At 44.3% G+C, this 17,857-nt stretch overlaps 1 long non-coding RNA gene across 1 annotated transcript in view; it reads right to left on the bottom strand.

Annotated features, from left to right (window-relative positions):
- Positions 1–15,527, bottom strand: part of LOC125946850 (uncharacterized) — a 35,382-nt gene extending 19,855 nt beyond the window's left edge. The window contains exon 1 of the long non-coding RNA XR_007467925.1: positions 15,416–15,527. This is a non-coding gene — a long non-coding RNA (uncharacterized LOC125946850). The remainder of the gene's footprint in view (positions 1–15,415) is intronic.
- Positions 15,528–17,857: the final 2,330 nt, after the last annotated feature.

Raw genomic sequence — 17,857 nt, forward strand, 5'->3', positions numbered from 1 at the left:
GTCCACTATAGCATGGTCTTTCGTTTTGTTAGAGAGCCGGGAATATATTTCACCGGTGTGAAACAAACATCGCTGTGCGTATCATGGGTAACATTTACTGTAACAACCCATTTCTTCATTTTCGCGACGGCCCTCTTAAAAGAGAAGCAAATTTTTAATTGCCAGTATATTATGTACTACTATTTAGTGCGTAGTTAAGTATAGTATGTGGCAGATTCTTAATTTGCATAATCTCATATTCTGTCTACATTCCCTTCTCCACAGGTTACACAAGCAGCGAACACCCGGGTGCTAACATGTAGTTCGTCAAGAACAGCTTGGCGTCTTTTCTCGCAAGAGACATCCATTGATCAGCGGCTGATTCAGCAGGAAGCTCGCATCTCTGTTGCCACTCTGCATCAAGTGGGATCTTTAACTGTTTTTTTATGCTGCCATGTGGTCTACGCTGTGACGCTCTGAAGGCTTACTTTCATCGATGCTGTGGAGGCTTACTTTCGATTTGCTCTGCCTTTTATTTGTAAGGAATTGGCTACCTTTTGTGCGGAGGTAGTTCCTTTTTCTTGTGAGAATGTTTATCATCCTAACCAAGTGGTACATGCGTACTTGAAACAGCAGCGCAAACAGACGAAAATGATGAATGAAGTAGGAATACATACAAGTGGCGACTCAACTAGAATTTTATTCTTGAAGACAGGCTTTAAACACATTGGAACTTGTCAAAGATGAGAAACCATGTGTGTGTGGCCTTTGTGATAAAACAAAATTGTGTTTTCTGCTGTAAGGGGTAGAACGAACAATTGTGTCATCACTAAGACCAGAACACAAGAGAAATTATGGAAGCCTTATTTATTGATTGCCAAGAAGACAAATGCATAAGCTATCTGTTGCTCTGAGTGGGAAAGAGCTGGTATTTTTAAAGAGCTTTGCTTGTTGGGTGGTATCACGTATAGGACATCCTTCACTTTTTTTTTTTGCCTGCATACTTATACTACAAAACACGTCTTTTGTTTCTTTTTTGTCGCGCCGAGCTGTGCTTAATATCTTTGTCGTCACGAACAGTATTCTAGTTTAGTCAGCGTTATTGTGTGTTCCTACCTTATTTTACCGTTCTCATATTTTTTCAGCTGTTTGTAAAGTATGTATTTACACCAAATTACCAAAGTATCCGTAAAAATTGAGATACTTGAAGTTATTTGCACTATTCATTTCTGCAAGAATGGTATAGCTTCTCATCTTGTTTGTTCTTGACGTTGTTGTGCAGTTTTTCTAATATAGAGCTTGGAAAGACGTTTCTTGTCAGTTTTTATATGCATGTATCTCGTTTTCGATAAATTTTTTTAACATGGGTACTGCAGCACCCCCCGTCTTTCAGTTTTTGCTTTATGGCTACTTTTATAGATTTTAAGCAGCAAAATTCTGGTGGAATCTTTTTTATTTATGCGCGCAAGTGTGGTAAATTGTGTTTTGTATGTGCATTTATTTGCGTTTTTCACTAGCTCTCCTGTCGATTGTCCAGTTATTGGAACCTTTTCTCATGCTTTATAATGAGTCGTGCGGGGCTCTGATGATGCAGGTGACCATTTATTTCACTGTTGGGTATTGCGTTAGCTGTGTGTCACTCCAGTTGTCTGTGCTAAATAAGTATTTTGTCATTTTATTATATCATTGAAAGTATTAGGCTTGCATTGGCTTTTTATTGACCGAGGTACCACTTAGTTGCTGTGTAGGGTGAAAAAGGCCCAAAGAAATGCTTTCATTAGCTTTGTTTAAGTCCAGAAAAAAATTCGCTGATGAGCTCACTAAATTAGAAAATGCCACCAGTAAACTCTTCCGTACCCAAAAGCAACACAAGAAATTAAATATTGTGCAGTTCTTGACTTACGCCGGGAGGTAAGCTGCTTTTAGAGCACAAATGTTTTAGAAGTTTACCTCCAAAAAACACGATTCACGTGTTTTGTATATATATATATATATATATATATATATATATATATATCAGTGAAGTGAAGAGTAAACGGAGCCGGCACAGAAGTAGTTCAAAAATTAGAAGCACGGAGGAAAAACATAAGACTTTACTGACGTTTCGGCCGGGGTCCGGCTTTCATCAAGAGCTTTTCAGAGCTTCATCAACAGCTTCATCAACTCTTGATGAAGGCCGGACCCCGGCCGAAACGTCAGTAAAGTCTTGTTATGTTTTCCTACGTGCTTCTATTTTGTGAACTACTTATATATATATATATATATATATATATATATATATATATAATGCGACGAGGTTTATTGTCGTCGATAACGTTGTAAGAACGCTAGTACAGGTAGGCACTGCAAGGGCTGTTTCTAGCACGGGGTTCTCGCGCGATCACGGCACGGTCCTTCGTCTTCCTCTTCAGTCGGCACATACCCAGGGGCGCCTCTGCTTCATTACAATGCCGCGGGAGCGAAGCATAGCCGCCCTGGCGACTCAGGGCGCAGAGAACATGAGTGGGTCGTAATACGGTTTCAGATGGTTGATATGTACTGTCTCTCGCCCACGACGACGCAGGTCTGGTGACACTGTGAGCGGCGCAACGATGTAATTGACCGGCGAAGTGGCATCGATGATACGGTACGGCCCGTGATAACGCGCCAGGAGTTTGGAAGAGAGGCCAGGAATATGGGCTGGTATCCAAAGCCAAACAAGCGAACCGGGAGCAAAGCTGGGTGCTGGTTGATGACTATGGTCATGTCGTCTCTTTTGACGTTCTTGAGTCTCGCTAGTGAGGGAACGTGCCAGCTGACGGCAATCTTCAGCATACTTCGGAAAGTGGAGTGTACTCTGCGGCATCAGGTTGGTACGGCAGTATGGTGTCCAAAGAGCAGGAAGGATCTCGGCCATACACAAGGAAAAACGGGGAAAAGCCGGTAGTCGCTTGCGTCGCGGTGTTGTATGCGAACGTGACAAAGGAGAGTACGGCGTCCTAGTTGGAGTGGTCGGATGAAATATACATCCGCAACATGTCGCCAAGTGTGCGATTGAACCGTTCGGTCAGGCCGTTCGTTTGGGGATGGTATGCGGTCGATTTTCGATGAATGATCCTGCACTCCGTGAGGAGGGCTTCGACACCCTCCGACAAGAAGACACAGCCCCTATCACTCAGTAGTTCTCGGGGAGCACCGTGGCGAAGAACAAAATTGCGAAGGATGAAAAACCCAACTTCACGGGCGGTCGCTGCCGGCAGAGCTGCAGTCTCAGCGTAGCGAGTAAGATGATCTACGCCGACAATATTCCACCAATTTCCACACCCACTGCATGGAAGCGGGCCGTAGAGGTCGATGCCGACGCGGTCGAACGGACGAGCCGGGCATGGTAGCGGCTGCAACTGTCCTGTGAAACGGTGTGTAGGTGTCTTGCCCTGTTGGCAAGTAGTACAGGCCTGAATGTACTGTTGCACAAAGTTGTACATGCCTCGCCAATAATAGCGCTGACGCAACCTTGTGTAAGTTTTGAGGACGCCGGCATGAGCGCTTAGGGGATCAGCGTGAAAGGTGCGCAGATGTCAGAGCGCATATGACGAGGTATAGCAACGAGCCATTTCCGACCGTCCGGCATATAGTTGCGGCGATATAGAATGTTGTCTCGCACGGAAAAGTGGGTTGCTTGGCGACGCAGTGCTCGTGTCGAAGGGACATCAGACGGAGCGGCAAGGTAGTCAAGTAACGTTGCAAGTGTTGGGTCCTTGCGCTGCTCTTTGAGCATGTCAGTGATGATCAATGGTGACAGGGTGGACGCGGAGACTGACAAAGACGCCAAGTCAGGCGTCAGTGGGGAGCTGGAGAGCGCATCAGCGTGGGAGTGCTTGCGGCCGGAGCGGTACATGACGCGGATGTCGTACTCTTGCAAGCGAAGCACCCAAGGTCCTAAGCGTCCCGACGGGTCTTTCAAGGAAGAAAGCCAACAAAGGGCATGGTGGTGTGTAACTACGGCGAAAGAACGGCCATAAAGGTATGGACCAAACTTGCTTAGTGCCCAGATGATCGCCAGGCACTCCTTTTCTGTCACTGAGTAATTTAATTCTGCTTTCTTTAGAGTACGGCTAGCATAAGCGACGACGTATTCATCATAGCCAGCTTTCCGTTGCGCTAAGAACACACCAAGGCCAACTCCGCTGGCGTCAGTGTGAACTTCCGTAGGGGCAGCAGGGTCGTAGTGGCGAAGAATCGGTGGTGAGGTCAACAAGTGGCGTAACTGCTGAAATGCCGCATCACATTCAGGTGACCACGCTGCTATGCCGTTACTGTCGGAAAGTAAACTTGTCAAGGGCCATGATGGATGCGAAGATGCGTACGAAGCGACGAAAATACGAACATAAGCCAATAAAACTTCTGAGGGGTTTGATAGACGTGGGCGTAGGGAAGTCTGCAACGGCGCGGAGCTTGTCTGGGTCCGGGAGGACGCCGTCCTTTGAGACTACGTGACCCAAGATGGTTAACTTGCTTGCAGCAAAACGGCACTTTTTGAGGTTGAGCTGTAGGCCGGCAGAGGCGAGACAAGTCAGAATGTCATGCAGGCGAGCGAGGTGTGTCGGAAAATCGGTTGAGAAGACGACGATGTCGTCGAGGTAACATAGACATGTCTTCCATTTGTTGCCGCGAAGGATGGTATCGATCATACGCTCAAAAGTAGCAGGCGCATTGCACAACCCGAAGGGCATGACGTTAAACTCGTAGAGGCCATCGGGTGTAACGAATGCGGTTTTCCGACGGTCAGGTTCGGCCATTGGAACTTGCCAGTACCCGGAGCGCAGATCCAAGGAAGTGAAATATTCTGCGCCTTGCAAGCAGTCGAGAGCGTCATCGATTCGAGGCAGTGGATAAACGTCTTTTCTTTTTATCTTGTTTAGGCGTCTGTAGTCGACACAAAAACGAATGAAGCCATCTTTTTTTCTTACCAACACGACAGGTGAAGACCAAGGACCTTGAGAAGGACGGATGACTTCCCGTTTGAGCAAATCGTCCACTTGCTCTGTGATGACTCGTCGCTCTTTAGCCGATACACGATACGGGCGCTGTCGCAAGGGGGAGTGGGAACCGGTGTTGATGGTGTGAGGAACACCGGTGGCACGGCCCAATGACGTCTGATGGCAGTCGAAAGAAGAAAGAAACTTGTGAAGGAGAGCGAGAAGTTGACGGCGATGAGATGGGGAAAGAGCAAGGTCGATGGCGTCAACGTAACAACGGTGGGAGTCGGTAGGAACATCGAGATCGTCAACGTAGTCGACCTCCTGCAAGTATCCTAGGGTCTCTCCACGCATTAGGCTGATCGGGTACTGGTAGTTGTTGGTGACCAGCATAACAGTTGACCCAGATGTTATAGTGAGCACGGCAAACGGAAGAACGATGCCCTTGCGTTGAGCAAACACATCGGACGGCGTGAACACTACAGTGGCGTCAGAGTCGGCAGCAGACGACAGGACAACAGCCATCGATGACTCAGAGGGTATGGTTGTGTTGGCATCAACAATGAGTTTATCGGCAAGGTGAGGAGAGCCGGTCAGCAGTGATTCACATAGTGGTAAAAGCGAAACTTCTGCACGCGAACAGTCTATGACAGCATGATGACGTGACAGAAAATCCCAACCAAGGATTGGGTCGTGAGAGCACGATGGTAGCACGAAACACTCGATTATGTACAAAACTTCGTTGATGACAAAACGGACCGTGCATACAGCTGAAGGGTGAATTCGCTGCGCGCTGGCAGTGGCGAGCACCAGGCCAGATGGAGCTGTAGTCACTTTTCGGAGTTTGCGACGAAGGTTCTCGTGAATGACGGAAACGGCGGCTCCGGTATTGACTAGCGCAACTGCGGGTACTCCCTCTACAAAAACGGTAATAACATTTTGCGGCGAAGATGCAGGTCTTGAGAACGCCGACGTATTAGCAGTTCTTGCCTCAGGAACTGCATCAGTCAGTTTCCCGCTTCAGTGGGAGCTCGACGACGCAGGGGCGAAATCGAACGCCGACGAGGGGAAGGGGGACGACGAGTTTTTGATCGGCGATCAGTTTCAAGACGTCTCGCTGAAAATGAACACAGTGGCAGCCGGTGGTGCAGGCAACGAAGTGGCTGGCTCAGGCATAGTGCAGGGTGATCGTGTTGGTGTTGGCAGGGTTCGAGTGCGGAGCTCCAGGACGAGGCGAAGGATCTCAGCAACCTCCACCAAATGCGACGAAGTTTATTGTCGTCGATAACGTTGTAAGAATGCTAGGTACAGGTAGGCACTGCAAGGGCTGTTTGTAGCACGGGGTTCTCTCGCGATCACGGCACGGTCCTTCGTCTTCCTCTTCAGTCGGCACATACCCAGGGCCGCCTCTGCTTCATTACAATATATATATATATATATATGAAGTCATCTGTTTCCAGTTTACTTGTTATTTTGCCCACTCACAGGCAGCCGTAAATCCTTCTGTGAGTGTTTACTGGGTATGTAGCATTTTATTGTAAGGTATCCAGTGGTCTTAATTTTTGTATTTATGCATGCAAGCCAAGAGTTCATGTGTTCAAAGTTAGTTACAAGGGTATGCTTAAGGTCTACCTTTGAGTCAATTGACTTGTTTTTACAAAATATAATTCTTGCTGCTGTAATTGGCAGAAAAGTATTGTTTTGTCAAGAACAGAACTATGTATTTATGAATAAACTTCAAGTTGATTGAGCATTCGTGTGTATTCTTATCTTAATTGAGCGTTCGCATCTCTGTTTGAGCTGCTGTTTGTCAAGTCTGTACATACACCAAATTGCCAAAGTGCTCGTAAAATTGTGACACATAAGGTTATTTGCATTGTTTATTCCTGCAAGAAGGCTATAGGTTTCCATCTTCTGTTTGTTTTTAACATTGCTGTACATTTTTGTAGTTCAAGTTCAAGGAGTCCCTTAGGTAGCCAATAAGAGTGATAACTTTGTAAAATTTATCAATTTCATCCATTATCTTCATAGGTTTAAACCCACTAAGTTCTACTTTTCAGTTCTCATGATGGTGCTGTAAGTGCAGGTGGTGTTGTATATCTTCCCGAAAAAAAATGTTGCCAGTTTAACTAGGCATGTGTGCGCATTGTTTAGATTTTTTCAACATGTTTGCTATAGTTCTGCTCCCTTACACTTAATAGCACTGTAGGCACTAGCCTATGTCCTCAGGTTCCATACAGTTGTGCCTTATATACTGTAATGTGTCATATGCATGCTATAATATATATTGGGGTACGTGAAATATGTCAGTCACTCCTTTGCTTCCGTTCGGATTAGGGAAAGTTAATGTGAAGAGGCACCAGGGCATGCAAGTGCAAATGGAAAAGCAATTTCAAAATTAAGTGCACTAAAATGCCATAAGCCCAACAAAATATCAATGATACTTCAGTGGCAATTTTCGAAATGTCAATGCCATCTCAACAGGTGCACAATGTACTTTGCAATGCGGTGTCAATAATCACTCAACAACTGGTCAACAGAACTATCACAACAGCATTTCAAGACTGCATCAATGGTAACCCAACAGCAATTCAACAAAAATTACACAACTATATGTCTAAGCACAATGTGCTTTTAATACTAACTCAACAACCATTCAACATTGGCTTGCCCAATTATGTTTCAATAAAATTTCAGTGGCCAATATTCAAGAGCCCTCAACACTTTCCTCAATGATATCCCAACCAACTCCCAATGAATTCTGAATAAGATATTCAACATTGACCAATGGTATTTCAATGCATTCTCAACAAAAAATTTTTAGGTATACAGAAATTGGAAATCCTATGTGACAAATTTATCCTTGGCATGCAGAAAAATTTTTGGAGACTTCTAGGCTTTCGTGGTACACAACAGCTCGAACCATCATCATCATCATCAGGCTATATTTGTGTCCACTGCAGGACAAATGCCGCTCCCGCCTATCTCCAATTACCCCTATCTTGCGCTAGCTGATTCGAACTTGCGCCTGCAAAGCATTGGGTTAATTGTAGGAGTCACAGCTCGAATATCAATTCTCAATTCTCCTGAGACTTTACAATTCTCTTATATGATAAATTATCCTGATGCCTATCAACAATGCCTCAAACGCACATCGTTTATAAACTCTCGCAACCTTCTGTGGCTTTCTGCATTCTGAAAGTATGACGACCGCAAGCACCCTAAAAAACTAAACGCTGTCGATTTAGAATTCCTCCCAATATCAGTACCTGATTTTTCGCTTGAGGGAAGGTGCCTGTGGAGGCGAAAAATTTGAGAATCATTTGTAATGTTGATATATGTTCCGAGCTTCTGTCAAGCTTTTATACCTCATAGTGCCACGAAATTGTTCAAAAAAATTAACTCTGAGCTTGCAATTAGTCTAGCCTTTGTTTACGTCAATAACCAACTTGTAGTAATGAAATTGCCTATCGCTTACGAAAATTAAGAGGCCTTGGAAGTCTCCCTCGAAAAGCCCAGGGCCGTTAAGTTAGCTTACATGTAGCGTAACTAAATTACCACATTTAGTGTACTCCATTCTATTTATAAATAACGATAAGTCTGCTTCTATGAAATTAAAATGGCGGAGCTTGCCGTTCCCACTAACTTCGCAGTGATTTTAGAAGCCGCTTAGATGGCCCAAAGTTACGGCATAAATACCTGTATGAACATCTCAATTTGTCACAAAAATTTCAGTTCTAATTTCTCAAGGTCTTACCCTGGCAACAACCGTTGATGCCTCTATGTTGCTTCTTGTATATTAGACTGTTCCCGAAAGCCTCGAATGATGTGGCTGGCTGATCATCTGTGTGCACTAAACGCCTAGAGCTAACAGAAAGTGCGAACAAAGGCAACGGCCAGATTTATTAAGTCTGGCAATAGCGGCAGTCATCTATCAAGCATTACTGAAAGAGCCCTCTATAGGCGCCACATAGAGTATTCTTGACATTTCAATGTTCTGGGTGCCTTGGATATGCTTTCACTAAACAAATCACTCAGAACCAAAGCGCATTAAAAGACTTGAGTTACAAGTTACGACGATGAGTTGATGATCCAATTAGCGTAGATTTATGAAGTGATGTGCGATCTAATACAATCGGCAAATATATGCTTGCAGGGCCAGTAATTACGAAATTGAGGCACTGAGGACAAATAGTCCCCGAAATGCAATCAGAGCCACAATTAAAAAAACAGCTAGGAGAGATGTTTCGACAGACTTTGGAAAGCGGCTTCGGTACAAACATTTTTGTCCGCACCTTCTTTACTCTGATCGACATCCCACTTGTCGCACCTTGACAGCATATCTGATTCTTCGTTATGTTAAAAAACTCTAAAGGTTGAATAAATTGGTCATATGCGAGATTCTAGAAACCGTTGTTTTTGGTCTCGTAACAACTATTGTGATGCTAGACCGGGACACCGCTGCCTTTACATTTTGAAGAGAAACATAGGAGTCAGAGGTTACGCAGTGCGTGTGCTTAATGTGGGGTGGCAGTTGAGATCAGCTGTATCAGGCTTTCTTGTGCTTTTGAGGCATGTCCGCCCTTGTTTACTGTCAGCACACGCCAAAGAGCACTAATAATTCCTCCTAACGCCGCAATTGACAGTGCGGATATTTCATAATGAGTTGTAATTTAATCATTAATTTCAGCCGGCAATAGCGGCAGTCATCTGTCAAGCATTATTGAAAGAGCCATCTATGGGTGCCTCATATAGTACTCTTGACATATCAATGTTCTGGATGCGATGGATATGCTTTCAATAAACAAATCACTGAGAACCAAAGAGGTATTGAAAGACTTGAGTTACAAGTTACGACGATGAGTTGACCCTCCAAACTAGCATGTAAGGTAGAAGAAGAAAAGAAAACGGGAAGAGAGAAGAAGAGAAAGAAGTTACAATAAACAAGGATCGCTACCTTGTCATACTGATTATCTCAGTTTTATTACAAATTTGCCGGAGCCGACAGGATAGGAACCTGTGTTGTGCACCTCATCCGCTTCGTTTTACCTAGGACCATGTGCATGGACGTCACCGAAATCTGCGCGGACGACGACAGGCGTGCGAGCGTGGCAAGCTTTTTCCACGGAAGATGGTTCGCTGTTACGAGTGAGCACTGATCCCTTCTTCAGAACGCTCACAAACACGACGTTTTGCTATTGGGGGCAGTACGTAGCTGTGTACGACCAGCATGAGTGAACAAGACCGGAAATATTAGAGTGCGAAAGACAATTTTCATCATATAATGGAATTCGAGCAGACAAACAGTGAACACCAGCAACAAATACTAGAGCTCGTGACGAAAAACCTCCTCTAGCAATTCTCGGAGGCCGTCGTTGGTAACGGTAATACCGGATGTTGATGACGGTTCATCATCTGCAAATGCTGAAGCCTGGCTGAGTTTCTATGACTACGGGTGTGGCCAAAATTGTTGGCAACGAGAGCTCGAGAAGGTTATGAATATGCGCTTGTACCTACGAGGCATAGCGAAAATCTGGTATGACTTCAGAATCACGGAAAGAGGAAACCAGCCGTGGGCTGAGTGGAGAGACAGTTCTTTGATGTCTTCCTCCGAGAGTAAGCTCCAGAGTTGGGATAGCACTATAGCCTTCAAATATAGTTATGGCCTTCTGTTAGAATATTTTTTTGAGAAGAGAAGGCTGCTACATGTTGCTGACTCCACGTTATTGGACTCGTCGCTCATATCTCTGATTATATTAGGGCTTCCTAAGAACATGCAGCTTGATGTCCAACTACGAACTCCGCATCCTGTGGATGACTTGCTTAAAACTATGAAAGATTTATGTACTCTGCAGCATCAAGAGAGTGCTTATAAAGGCTACAGTACTTCATCTAATAAAGCTCACAGATTGCAGTGTAAAACTATCACCATGATCACATCGGAAGCTCGCCATTTCTCATTTCAAGAGGCCATCTTCCTTATCGATCGTGCCAAGCTTGTGTACATTTCTGTGCAAGCAAATGGGAAGAAGGTCAATATTTAGTAGATATTGGAGCTTCGATAACAGTTGTAAACAAGAGCGAAATTCCGGACCTAAGCATCGTGGAAAACTTTCCTGTGACGGTGTATGGTTACGACGGCTGTAAACAGTCGTATAATCAGTGGGCGGAACTGTTATACACGTGCAAAGGAAAAAAAAAACACCTTAACTAAGGCTCTCATACTCGATGGAGTAAAATATCAGTTGCTGTTGGCTCGCCCAGTCATGCAACAGCTGCGAATAAACCTCTACTGGGATGGGGAAGCTACTACTCGAGATGACCGCCAAATGTCTTCGGTGAAACTTGCCGAACTTCAACGGAAGCCTACTACAGCAGTGGACGTTATCAAGCACTATCCAGAGCTAATATGCGGCGGGGGCTATCCAACCGCCACATCAATGTTTGAAGTACCGTATGAACTTCTCGACAAGACAGTAGTGAAACGCAATGCCTACAATACGTCACGAGAGAAGAGACGTTGGCTGAAGGAAGAACTGCAGGAGATGCTCTACGCTGGTGTCGTCCGCCCATCAACCTCTTTCTTCGCTTCGCCGGTCACCATTGCTCCTAAAGGAGATGGAGCATTTCTTATCTGTACTGATTACAGGCAGGTCAACAAACAGACTGACTTACTTCCATTTCCAATGCCACTTATAGACTAAATCATCAACGAAACCGGGGGCTGCAACATTTTTTCTTGCTTAGATCTGTGCAAAAGCTTCTCGCAAGTGCCACTGTCAGAGGAGAGAAAAATATTTTCCGTCTTTGTGACACCATTCGACATCTACGAATATATTGGACTACCTTTTGGCTGGAAAAACTCACCTGCATGATTTGAAAAGATGATGAACTGTGTTCTTAAGTCATATCTCGGAATTTTTTGCAATGTTTACATGGATGACATCATCGTGTATTCGAGATCTGAGCCGGAGCACACCGAACACCTGGCGAAGGTCTTACAAGCACTCGGCAATGCCGATCTGAAGATAAATGAAAAGAAGAGTGGTGTCTTTCAGCCGAAGATCGTTTTTTCGGTAGAGTGTTCCACGGTGCCACGAAAAGTACCAAGCAAGAGTCTGTACATCGAATTTCCACACTTACGAAGCCGCATGACCTTCATTCGCTGCGAGGTTTTCTTGGACTAGCAGGCGACTTCAGGGCTTGCATTAAGGATTTTGCAAAGATGACAAAGTGCCTGACAGAGCCGACAAAAAAGGATGTTCATTTTATTTGGTCTGATGAGTGCGAGGATGTCTATCAGGAACTAGTGCGCCGCATCTCGTCTGACCCAGTACTAACTTTACCTGACTTCAGCCTGCCGTTTGAGATGAACACTGGTGCATCACACTATGGTGCAGGGGCAGTGCTGTATTAGAGGGACTGAAATTCTCCCCTAAATCGACAGTTGTTGCGTACTATTCCTACACGTTTAACGCTATTCAGCTGAACTACTCTACTACGGAGAAAGAGGCCATTGCCGTCCTCACGGCCGTACGATACTTTAGGTCATACATAGACGGGAGAAAATTCAAACTGTTTACAGACCATCAGGCTCTGAGCTATCTCCTCGGTGAGTGGGAGCCAAGAGAAAAGCTGGCGCGCTGGATAAAGGAACTACAGGAGTCCGATTTTGAGGTTATCCACCCTTCAAGCAGCGGGTTGACGGATGCAGATGCATTATCAAGACTGGCGGTCGAAGTTACACATAAAGTGTTAAACGTGACGAAACTATGGGAAGGATGAGAAGCTCTACAGTTTGCCAATGGAAGGTTTGTCGTGCCGGAGCCCTAGTTCCAAAAGTGCTCCACATGTACCATGACACTCCTGACTCTGGTGGTCATGATAGGTTCTGGAGAATATATAATAAGCTTCCACAAAGGTTCACGTGGAAGAATATGAGGAGACAAGGAGATAACTATCTTCGGTCATGCCACTTGTGCCAGGTCCACAAGGCAAAGTACCGCCCAGGACCAGACGCAGTCGTATTACCGCTTCACTCAGACACACCTTTCAAAGTAGTGCATGTGGACTTTGCCGAGTTGAAAAACAAGAGCGAAGGTGTGCGCCAAACACATTCATTTGTAGTGGCAACCGACCAATGCACAAGAATTGTAGCTGCACGCCTTGGAAAAGGAGATACAAATAGTTTCATTGCCCTTCTTGACCAAGCGATATTTTGGGAGTTGAAGGTCGTAGTCTCTGACAATGGACGTGCATTCATGAGCAACAAGTTTCAGCAGTGGACAGACAGTCGCAGGGTCGTGCTTCGGCACTGTTCTCCTTATCACCCCCAAGCCATTGGATTGGCGTTGAGAGTTATCCGTGACATAAAACAGTTTGTATCAATGTACCCAAACTTTCTAGGAGTTTGGAAGTGTTGCTTAGAAGCAGCCTTTCTCAAAAGGTCCTTTCTTAGAAGGTCCTCTCTCAAAAACATCGCATGTTAGCTCAATAAGTTCAATCAATAAAGCGATTCAGCCATTCCTTGCACGTTTCAGCTGATGCTGAACACGAAAGTACATCTAAGCCTAGCAGTACATATAAATCCAAGGCAGTCCATTTGCCGACTACATGGCTGCAATGAATTGGGTGATAGTTTAGGCATAACCACAGACCATGTTCAATGTCTTCTCTCTTGGAACGAAGTACAATGCGGTGAATCTGCAACCCCTGCCTTGAGAAACTATGCAGGGATACATGTAAATCCTTCCCTCCTTGGATGATGCGGTTGTGGGGCCCTCTTCTTGGGAATTTACATAAATGTTTTCCTAGTGCGCACCTGCATCAGCTTGCGTTTCCAGAAGAATCTGCTATAGACCTTAAAAAGACTGCCTGCCTTTGTGCATTTGATACGGAATTCATCTGTGTAATTGGTGATAAATACTCCATTCACACAGTCAGAGACGTTCAGACATCCATGGTGCGCACATCCATACAGTAAACCGAATGATAAGAAAATAACCACGGATTTGAAAAGTTGGCGCTGCCACCGTTTATGCAGTTAAAGAAAATAAATTCTCTTGCTGAGTTCATCCGAATCACTTTAAAAACGGGATTATTGGTGTAGACAAGCTGAGCTCCTCTAACGGAAGATTAAACAGGATCACATTTAAGAGCTTAGCTTGTGCAAACAATTATTGCGTTATTACTTTTCACGCACACCTATATTTACTCTCAATTTTTTGGGGTTATAGCCTGACATATTTATGGATATATTAGTTAATGTAATGCATTTATGACTCTCTGTGCGGTGTATGTGAAAATATGTCTTGCACTTTCTTCATTTACTCCGACCTGCAATGTTTCCCTAACCGGGAGGGGTTGTTCCCTCTAGGAATATAAACAAACTATAAATACAGTATTTGATGCCATAGCGAATCATATATGGCAACTTTATGACCTAGTTTTAGTAACGGTATGAGAGATTCTTTGGCTTTTGGGATGGAAAACAGCACGAACATCCCTACTATATTGTCCTGACACGGTACAAGTCTGTTATCGGATAAGTTATCATTATGGCTCTTCAAAGCGGCTCAAACGCAAATCGTTTTAAATCTCATCAACCTTGAGTAGCTTTCTGTACTGAGAAGGCATGAGAACCCAAGGTGTCGTATATAATCGTAGCGTTTTGATTTAGCATTACTGTGAATATGAAGACCTGCCTGTGCTTAGAGTAGCGCGTCCATAGTCACAAATAACGAGCACCGTTCGCTCTGTGATGTAAGTTCCTATAGCTCAATCAGCCGGGAAATATATTGAAAAAGCTGACCTCAGATCCTTCGTTTCACCTTAGCAAAATACCCAACGAAACATATTTAACCCTAATATAAATACATCCCGGGTTCCAGGGTCAATAAAAACGAAAATTTTATTTTTTCTCGTGTTGCACACCTTTATAAGAAAGCAAGAGCAAATTAAGATTTTTTGTATGCTCCGAAGTTTGTTTCAAAAGCAGACTTTAACTCTCTCTTTTATTATTCCGCATTGCTGGCAGCTGATGTGCGCCACATCAGTGCACACCTCGATGTAGGTGGTCCAGCAGTTCACGTAGTGTTATTATCCGTTAAAACACGAGCCATAATTTTTGTTTCATGGTTTAGTCTTCACTTATACAAGGGCCAGGATTTAGTACAAAAATTGGCTATGGATTATGAGAAATAAGCAGCCTAGGAAGCCTACACTGTAAAGGCAAAGACAGTAAATTTCGGTGAGAAACAGTGTAAATTAATTCAGACATTTCACATAATACGTTAGCGAAATTATGATACGATAGGTATACCGCATTTAACAGAAACAGTGGCAATACATGCCATTCCCACAAATCACACTGATTTCAAAGCTGATTGCAAAGCTCTAATTAGGACAAAGACCTGAATGAATGTCTCAACTTTGTGAATAAGGTTTGAGTTCCTAATTGCTCAGACACTTGAACTTACTTTGGTAACAACTGTAGATGCCCCTACGTTTCTTCTGTATAAGTCGGCTTGCTGATTTCGTTAACGTCCAGAACTGTGGAAAACAACCTAGCCCGCTGCACGTATGTGCTTACTAAACTCCTCGAGGTATGAGAGGTTGCACAGAAAGGCGGCGCCAGATTTATGATGCCTGGCAATGGAGGCAGCCATTTATCAAGCATTGTTGATGGAGCCATCTATATGCGCCTTATAATTTGAAGTTGACTTATCAATGCTCTGGGTGCCAAGGGTATGGTTCCTCTTAATAAATCACTGGGAACCAAACCAACATTAACAGGCTTGAGTTACTAGTTACGATCATGAGTTGATCCTTCAAATTAGCATAAATATTTTAGGTGTTTTCGCATATATTACAATCGGTACATATATGCTTGGAGGGCCAGTATTTATTTATTTACAATAGAACATCGAGATACTAAGTCTTAGCTTTGTTGGGTCAAATAATTTTCAAACATGGAAAGAGCAACACGATAAAAAAAAACTGCAAGATCAGGTGTTTCGACTGACTTGAAAACCGCGTTCCGTAGAAATATATGTTTGTGTGCACCGTCCTTTATGTGCTTGACATATTAGCTGTTGTACTTGTACAGCATATGCGATTCTATCTTGTGTTTGAAAACATTAAAACCCTTATAACTTTGTATTCAGCGTCATTTCCTAATCCGCTGAGTGTTGTCAGATAACGGATGTTGTGATGCGAGACTTCATTATCGGTTCTTTTACATTTTAAATATAAAGGACATGAGTCAGAGGTTACGTGATGGTTTGCTTGCTGAGCGGTGGTTATTGAGATTAGCTTTATTGGTTTGTGCGTTTCAGGCATTTCCGGCCTTGTCGACTGTCAACAATCGCCGAGAAGCAAGAAATATTGCTCAAGAGTTAACGTTTCTTAATTTCATTATTGTTATAAATATGTTACCATAGCGATATGACACACATGCCGGCATGTCAGATATGTGCCGTTTGTCGTTACAAAAATATTTTTTTACAGGTGAGGGTAACGAATTCCCTGCTTTCTCTTTTTGGTTTGCTAATCGCATGGCGTTTCTGTTGTAATTCAGCATTGATCTGCGAAATAAAAAGACGTAGCAGATTCGCCAAAAACGCGAAGCATTCGCAGCAATAATCACGACGCAAGGCTCGTAGTTTATTCGGACCCATAACTTGTTGTAAACATTCGCTTTATAATTAAGTTAACTAATCGATAATAATTAATTATGGGGTTTAACGTGCCAAAACCACGATACGATTATGAGGCACGCCGTAGTGGGGGACTCCGGAAATTTGGACCACCTGGGGTTTTTTAACGTGCACCTAAATCTAAGTACACGGGTGTTTTCGCATTTCGCCCCCATCGAAATGCGTGCGCCGTGGCCGGGATTCGATCCCACGACCTCGTGCTCAGCAGCCCAACACCATAGCCACTGAGCAACCACGGCGGGATAATTAAGTTAACTAGCCTGGTATCACGCGTGCACTTGAAAACAAGAACACATCTAACTTGAAGACCACAAAAACTCGCCTGCAAGGGTGACAGCAGCGACCTGGTGGTGCTGAGCTCAACTAGACAAACACAGCGCTATTACTGCGGATACTAAGTGTATTCGACTTCAGCGATAGAGTAAATTGTTGGGAGCCGCGTAACCCCGAACGCGATTACGTCGCTGCCGAAAATTTCTGTCAGCGAAATAGAACACACTTGGTTACTTGAATACTAGCTTTGTGCTTGACCACTTAAAAAATGCGCCTCCAGATGGCTGCAAGGGCTAGCCAATCACGCTTGCGCCACCGCACATCCCACCAAACATGTAGTCCGTCTGCGGTTAGTGGAATAGAGGGCACGCTAAAACAGTCAATTACCAGCCAATGCCGGACTAGAGGAGACGCGCATTAACGTGCACCTTGTTCTCTCCCTCCTAGTGTGCGCTCACCTACACGCTTTCCACGTTGTGCGCACGATCGGGCTGTGCGCATCCGCCCCATACCCCGCCCTCTGAGCATGAAAAGACACCGCAGTATCAACCCGCCATTTCCATCAGCTGAAACATTTACGCATCCATCACACCTTCAACGCGATCTTACCACGCGATCACACCTTCATTCGCCATCTTATCGCACTTGAACTTCATAGAGTACATAACGGTGACGTGAACTTCGACATAGACGGCAGAAATTGGCCAAGATTATCCATAATTATAATTGCTATCCCAATGAAATTACGGATAAATAGTTCTGGTTACTATCATAGGATTTGTTTGGCCTGCTTGCGGACGCGATAATATGCAGTACTACTTTGCGCGATGTGGTATGGGCGCCATTATCTTGCCACTGAGGCTTAGCCGTACGCGGTAGCCAACTCATGCTTCCAGGGCCACTACAGCTAGGACTAATTTGGAACCCTGT

The sequence above is a fragment of the Dermacentor silvarum genome, chromosome 7 (genome assembly GCF_013339745.2).
Source record: "Dermacentor silvarum isolate Dsil-2018 chromosome 7, BIME_Dsil_1.4, whole genome shotgun sequence".
In the NCBI taxonomy this organism is placed as follows: Eukaryota; Metazoa; Arthropoda; class Arachnida; order Ixodida; family Ixodidae; genus Dermacentor; species Dermacentor silvarum.